Source organism: Arachis hypogaea, chromosome 3, assembly GCF_003086295.3.
Source record: "Arachis hypogaea cultivar Tifrunner chromosome 3, arahy.Tifrunner.gnm2.J5K5, whole genome shotgun sequence".
NCBI lineage: Eukaryota > Viridiplantae > Streptophyta > Magnoliopsida > Fabales > Fabaceae > Arachis > Arachis hypogaea.
This window is the reverse complement of record NC_092038.1, coordinates 67,789,510-67,796,607: the sequence shown is the minus strand read 5'-3', so window position 1 is coordinate 67,796,607 and position 7,098 is coordinate 67,789,510.

Below are 7,098 nucleotides of genomic sequence, written 5' to 3'. Positions count from 1 at the left end.
TGGGACAATAAAGCTAATAGAGATGAGTTTTACCCACTCAAATGAAGGAATAGATGACAACCTAAGCAAAAACACTTCCAAGGATCTTGACAAAGCGTATTCGACTCCCATCCTTCTTCTAAGGACCTCCACCTCTTCACATGATTTTTTAATTTCAATCCTTTGCTCATCAAATTCATGTAACTCTTTTCCATCACTCATATCATAAATGGGAGGATGAGAGAAATCTACCTCCACATTGCTTTCTATCTCACCGGAAGAAGGTTCTTCAAGTTCAAAGGATTCACCACCAAGAAGGTTTGATGCATGATCTTCATCACCAAGGGAACTCAATTCTTGCTTCATTCCCTCCAAGTCTTCATTCAGAAATTGTTTTGGAGGTTGTGCACTCTCTTCCTCAACATCAAATTCAATCTTCTTGGAAGAATTTTCTATGACTTTAGATTCCCTTGGAGGTTCCGCATCTCCTAAATATTTAACCACTTCTTCCTCTTCTTCAACAATCATAGCTTCCTCCAATTGTTCTAACACAAAGTAACATTTCTCATTTTCCACCAGAATTTCCAATCTATCTTTCATGCTATGCTCTTCAATTGATTCTCCACATGTGGCCATGGGAGTGCTTTGAGTGTTCAAGCATTGGGAGGCTAATCAGTTTACTTCTTCGGTCAAGGCGGCCATGAATTCTAGTACCTACCTTTTCATCTCTTCTTGCTCTTGAAGAATAAGACAAAGGGTTTCATCTATTGGAGATTAGGGTTGATAGGTGGGTTCATTATTTTGAAGGAAGGGTTCATGATAGGAAAGTGGTTCTTCTTGGTAAGGGTATGGAAGTGGCATGTATGGAATTTGTGGTCTTTGGGAGTAATTGTATTGGAATGTGGGTGGTTCTATAGGTTTTCTCTCATAATGGTCACAAGGATGAGGAAAGGGTGCTTGGTTATATGATGGGGGTGTATCATAAGAAGGTATTTGGTAAAAAGGGGCTTGTGAGTATGGTTGAGGGCTATGTTGAGGATGAGGTTCATGGGCATATGGTAGTGGTTGTTGACAACCACAATGAGGATTATCACATACATTAGATAGATATGCATTAGGAGTGGAATTATACCTATAGGAGACTGGAGGAGGTTGTTGCCAAGAAGGTTGTCCATAAGCTTGAGGCTCCTCCTACCTTTGGTTGTCCCATCCTTGATGCACATTCTCATTGAAATTCCTCTTTCCTACAACATAATTGTAACCACACTCAAAGCCAAAAGGGTGAGAATCATGATAGCAAAAGAAAATAAAAATAAGAATTAACAAAAGGTTATCAACAAAGTCCTAAAACTAACAAAAATTAACAAAGAAACAAAAGTTAACCATATTCACAATATTCACATATATACAATAACCAATAACAAGGCACACATTTGCAATTCCCGGGCAACGGTGCCGTTTGATGAGAAGATAATTTGTCGGTATAGAATTTCTCAATGAATTCTCGTTGCAAGTATAGTTCTAAACCAACAAACAATCCTCAATCAAAATTTAGTTTGTCACAAGTACAAACCCCAATAAAATAACTGAAGTATTTAAACCTCCAGTCGTCTCTCAAGGAATTGCAGGGAAGTGTTCTATTATTGGTTATGGCACAATGTTTTTGGGGTTTTGAATAAGGGACAAGAAAAATAAATGGCAATAAAGTAAAGGAAACTCAAATAATAAAAAGGTCTTGGCAAGGGTTGATGGTCAAGGATCTTTATCCTTGTTGGTGGACGAAATTGTGATCACTATTCTTTAAGTTGTACTTTTATGGAATTTGAAATTGGCACGTGTGGACACAACTCCGTTCAACTAACCAGCAAGTGTACTGGGTCGTCCAAGTAATAAACCTTACGCGAGTAAGGGTCGATCCCACAGAGATTGTTGGTATGAAGCAAGCTATGGTCACCTTGTAAATCTCAGTTAGGCAGATAAAATTATGGAATTTAGAAAATCAAATAATAAAAAGAAATAATAAAAGGGATACTTATGCAGATTCATTGGTGGGAATTTCAGATAAGCATATGGAGATACTGTATGGCTCACGGACGCTTACTTTCCTACTGCTTCAACTCAATCCTTCTTACTCCTTTCCATGGCAAGCTGTGTATAGGGGTTCACCATTCGACGATGGCTACTTTGAATCCTCTCGAGAAAATGGTCCTCTGCGGCTGTCACTCGCATGGCTAATCGTCTGGAGGCATCACACTGGCCGAAGGCTACATCCCATCCTCGCAGTGAAAACTACGCTCACGCGCTCTGTCACAGCACGGCTAATCACTGGTTGGTTCCCGCTCCTACTGGAATAGAATCCCTTGATTCTTTTGCGTCTGTCACTAACGCCCAGCACTTGCGAGTCTGAAGCACGTCACAGTCATTCATTACCGGAATCCTACTCGGAATACAACAGACAAGGTTAGACTTTCCGGATTCCCAGGATCCTACTCGGAATACCACAGACAAGGTGAAACTTTTCGGATCCTCATAAATGCCACCATCTATCTAGCTTATACCACGAAGATTCTGTTGGGGAATCTAAGAGATACACATTCAAGCTCTGTTGCATGTAGAACGGAAGTGGTTGTCAATCACGTGCGTTCATAAGTGAGAATGATAATGAGCGTCACATAATCATCACATTCATCATGTTCTTGGGTACGAATGAATATCTTGGAATAAGAATAAGAGAGATTTGAATAAAAGAAAATAGAATTGCATTAATACTTGAGGTACAGTAGAGCTCCACACCCTTAATCTATGGTGTGCAGAAACTCTACCGTTGAAAATACATAAGTAAAAGGTTCAGGCATGGCCGAATGGCCAGCCCCCTGAATGTGATCAATAGTCTCCTAAGATGAAGAATAAAACAAAACTGAGACCAAAGATGTCTAATACAATAGTAACTTATCCTATTTATACTAGACTAGCTACTTGGGTTTACATGAGTAGGTAATTGATGCATAAATCCACTTTCGGGGCCCACTTGGTGTATGCTTGGGCTGAGCTTGATCTATCCACGAGCTGAGGCTTTTCTTGGAGTTGAACTCCAAGTTATGACGTGTTTTGGGCGTTCAACTCCGGATCATGACGTTTTTCTGGCGTTTAACTCCAGACAGCAGCATGTACTTGGCGTTCAACGCCAAGTTACGTCGTCAATTTCCGAATAAAGTATGGACTATTGTATATTGCTGGAAAGCTCTGGATGTCTACTTTCCAACGCCGTTGAGTTTGCGCCAATTGGAGTTCTGGGGCTCCAGAAAATCTATTTCGAGTGCAGGGAGGTCAGATTCCAACAGCATCAGCAGTCCTTTTGTCAGCCTTTTTCAGAGTTTTGCTCAAGTCCCTCAATTTCAGCCAGAATTTACCTGAAATCACAGAAAAACACACAAACTCATAGTAAAGTCCAGAAATGTGAATTTAACATAAAAACTAATGAAAACATCCCTAAAAGTAGCTTAAACTTACTAAAAACTATCTAAAAACAATGCCAAAAAGCGTATAAATTATCCGCTCATCACAACACCAAACTTAAATTGTTGCTTGTCCCCAAGCAACTGAAAATCAAATAGGATAAAAGAAGAGAATATACTATAAATTCCAGAATATCAATGAACATTAATTATAATTAGATGAGCGGGACTTGTAGCTTTTTGCTTCTGAATAGTTTTGGCATCTCACTTTTTCCTTTGAAGTTTAGAGTGATTGGCGTCTCTGGGAACTTAGAATTTTGGATAGTGTTATTGACTTTCCTAGTTAAGCATGTTGATTCTTGAACACAGCTACTTATGAGTCTTGGCCATGGCCCTAAGCACTTTGTTTTCCAGTATTACCACCGGATACACAAATGCCACAGACACATAACTGGGTGAACCTTTTCAGATTGTGACTCAGCTTTGCTAGAGTCCCCAGTTAGTGGTGTCCAGAGCTCTTAAGCACACTCTTTTGCTTTGGATCACGACTTTAACCACTCAGTCTCAAGCTTTTCACTTGGACCTTCATGACACAAGCACATGGTTAGGGACAGCTTGATTTAGCCGCTTAGGCCTGGATTTAATTTCCTTGGGCCCTCCTATCCATTGATGCTCAAAGCCTTGGATCCTTTTTACCCTTGCCTTTTGGTTTTAAGGGCTATTGGCTTTTTCTACTGCTCCTTCTTTTCCTTTTTTTCTAAATTTTTTTTTCGCCATATTTTTTTTCTTTCGCAAGCTTTCTTTTTCACTGCTTTTTCTTGCTTCAAGAATCAATTTCATGATTTTTCAGATCCTCAATAACATTTCTCTTTGTTCATCATTCTTTCAAGAGCCAACAATTTTAACACTCATAAACAACAATATCAAAAGACATATGCACTGTTCAATCATTCATTCAGAAAACAAAAAGTATTGTCACCACATCAATATAATTAAATTAAATTCAAGGATGAATTCGAAATTCATGTACTTCTTGTTCTTTTGAATTAAAACATTTTTCATTTAAGAGAGGTGAAGGATTAATGGATTTTATTCATAGCTTTGAGGCATGGTTACATACTAATGATCATGAAGTAGAGACACAAAACATAGATAAACACAACATTAAAAACCGAAAAGCAGAAAGAAATAAGAACAAGGAATGAATCCACCTGAGTGAGGGTGGCGCCTTCTTGAAGGTCCAATGGTGCTTTTTGAGCTCCTCTATGTCTCTTCCTTGCTTCTGTTGAATGATTCCTAGTAATTTTGGTGTTTCTACCCTTAGTTGCTTCCAATATTTGTGTGGAGGATAACTTATCCCCTGAGGTATCTCAGGGATCTCTTGATTTGCAGCCACATATTCTACCACTGAGCTATGACGGTTTTATATGACTCTTTCCATCTCCCAAGACTCAGAGGTGGAAGCTTTTGTCTTCCCTTTGAGGTTTCTCTGGCCTTATGTGCCATTAATGGTAATGGAGAAGCAAAAAAAGCTATGCTTTTACCACACCAAACTTAAAATATTGCTCGCCCTCGAGCAAGAGAAGAAAGAAGAGAGGAAGAAGAAGAAGAAAATGGAGGTGAGTGAGGGAAGATGGATTCGGCTATATGGGTGGGATTGGGTGGGAAAGAGAAGTTGAATTGTAAAGGTAGGTGGGGTTTATGGGGAAGAGTGGGTTGATGTGAGTGGTGAATGGGGCAATTGGGAAGAGGAATTGAGGTGATTGGTGAAGAATGTTGGGAATTGTGATATGGGGAATACAAATCACAAAAATAGGATTAGGAGGTAAGGTGGGAATATAGTAGGTGGGGATCATGTGGGGTCCACAGATCCTAAGGTGATCCTGTGGGGTCCACAGGATCCTGAGGTGTCAAGGAATTCCATCCCTGCACCAAATAGGCATGTAAAATGCCTTTGTACACCATTCTGGCGTTTAAACGCCCGTTGGTGCACGTTCTGGGCGTTCAACGCCCATGTAAAGCATGTTTCTGCCGTTGAACGCCAATTTCATGCATGTTGCTGGCGTTCAGCGCCAGCTTTTCTTCTCTGGGCACATTCCTGGCGTTCAGTGCCAGGATGTTGCTTGTTTCTGGCGTTCAGCGCCAGAATGGTGCTCTGTTCTGGCGTTGAACGCCGGCCAGATGCATCTTACTGGCGTTGAACGCCAGCCTGTGCGTCCTCCAGGGTGTGGAAATTTTTTTCTTCTGTTTTTGACTCTGTTTTTAATTTTTTTGATTTTTTCGTGACTTCTCATGATCATGTACCTAATTAGACACAAAATAACAATAAAATAAAAATTAGATAATTAAAATTGGGTTGCCTCCCAACAAGCGCTTCTTTAATGTCAATAGCTTGATAGTGGCTCTCATGGAGCCACAAGGTGATCAGGTCAATGTTAGTGTAGTCCCAACACCAAACTTAGAGTTTGGATATGGGGTCTTAACACCAAACTTAGAGTTTGGTTGTGGCCTCACAACACCAAACTTAGAATTTGACTGTGTGGGCTCTTCTTGACTCTGAATTGAGAGAGCCTTTTCATGCTTACTCTCTTCTGTCACAGAGGGATGGCCATGTGCCTTAAACACAAGGTAGTCCCCATTCAATTGAAGGACTAATTCACCCCTGTTGACATCTATCACAGCTCCTGCTGTGGCTAGGAAAGGTCTTCCAAGGATGATGCAATCATCCTCTTCCTTCCTAGTGTCTAAGATTATGAAATCAGTAGGGATGTAAAGGCCTTCAACCTTTACTAACACGTCCTCTACTATTCCATAAGCTTGTCTCAATGACTTATCTGCCAATTGTAATGAGAACAAGGCAGGTTGTACCTCAATGACCCCTAGCTTCTCCATTACAGAGAGTGGCATAAGATTTATCCCTGACCCTAGATCACATAGAGCTTTTTCAAAGCTCATGGTGCCAATGGTACAAGGTATTAAGAACTTGCCAGGATCTTGTTTCTTTTGAGGTAGAGTTTTCTGAATCCAAGTATCTAGTTCACTAATGAGCAAGGGAAGTTCACTTTCCCAAGTCTCATTACCAAACAACTTGGCATTCAGCTTCATGATAGCTCCTAAATATTAAGCAACTTGCTCTCCAGTCACATCTTCATCCTCTTCAGAGGAAGAATAGTCTTCAGAGCTCATGAATGGCAGAAGGAGATTTAATGGAATTTCTATAGTCTCTATATGAGCCTCAGATTCCTTTGGATCCTTAATAGGAAACTCCTTTTTGCTTGAGGGACGTCCCAGGAGGTCTTCCTCACTAGGATTTTCGTCCTCTTCCTCCCTTGTGCATTCGGCCACATTGATCACATCAATGGCCTTACACTCTCCTTTTGGATTCTCTTCTGTATTGCTTGGGAGAATACTGGGAGGAGTTTCAATGACTTTCTTACTCAGCTGGCCCACTTGTGCCTCCAAATTTCTAATGGAGGATCTTGTTTCATTCATGAAACTGAAAGTGGCCTTTGACAGATCAGAGACTATATTGGCTAGATTAGAAGTGTTTTGTTCAGAATTCTCTGTCTGTTGCTGAGAAGATGATGGATATGGCTTGCCATTGCTCAGCCTATTGCGTCCACCATTGTTAAAGCCTTGTTGAGGCTTTTGTTGATCCTTCTAG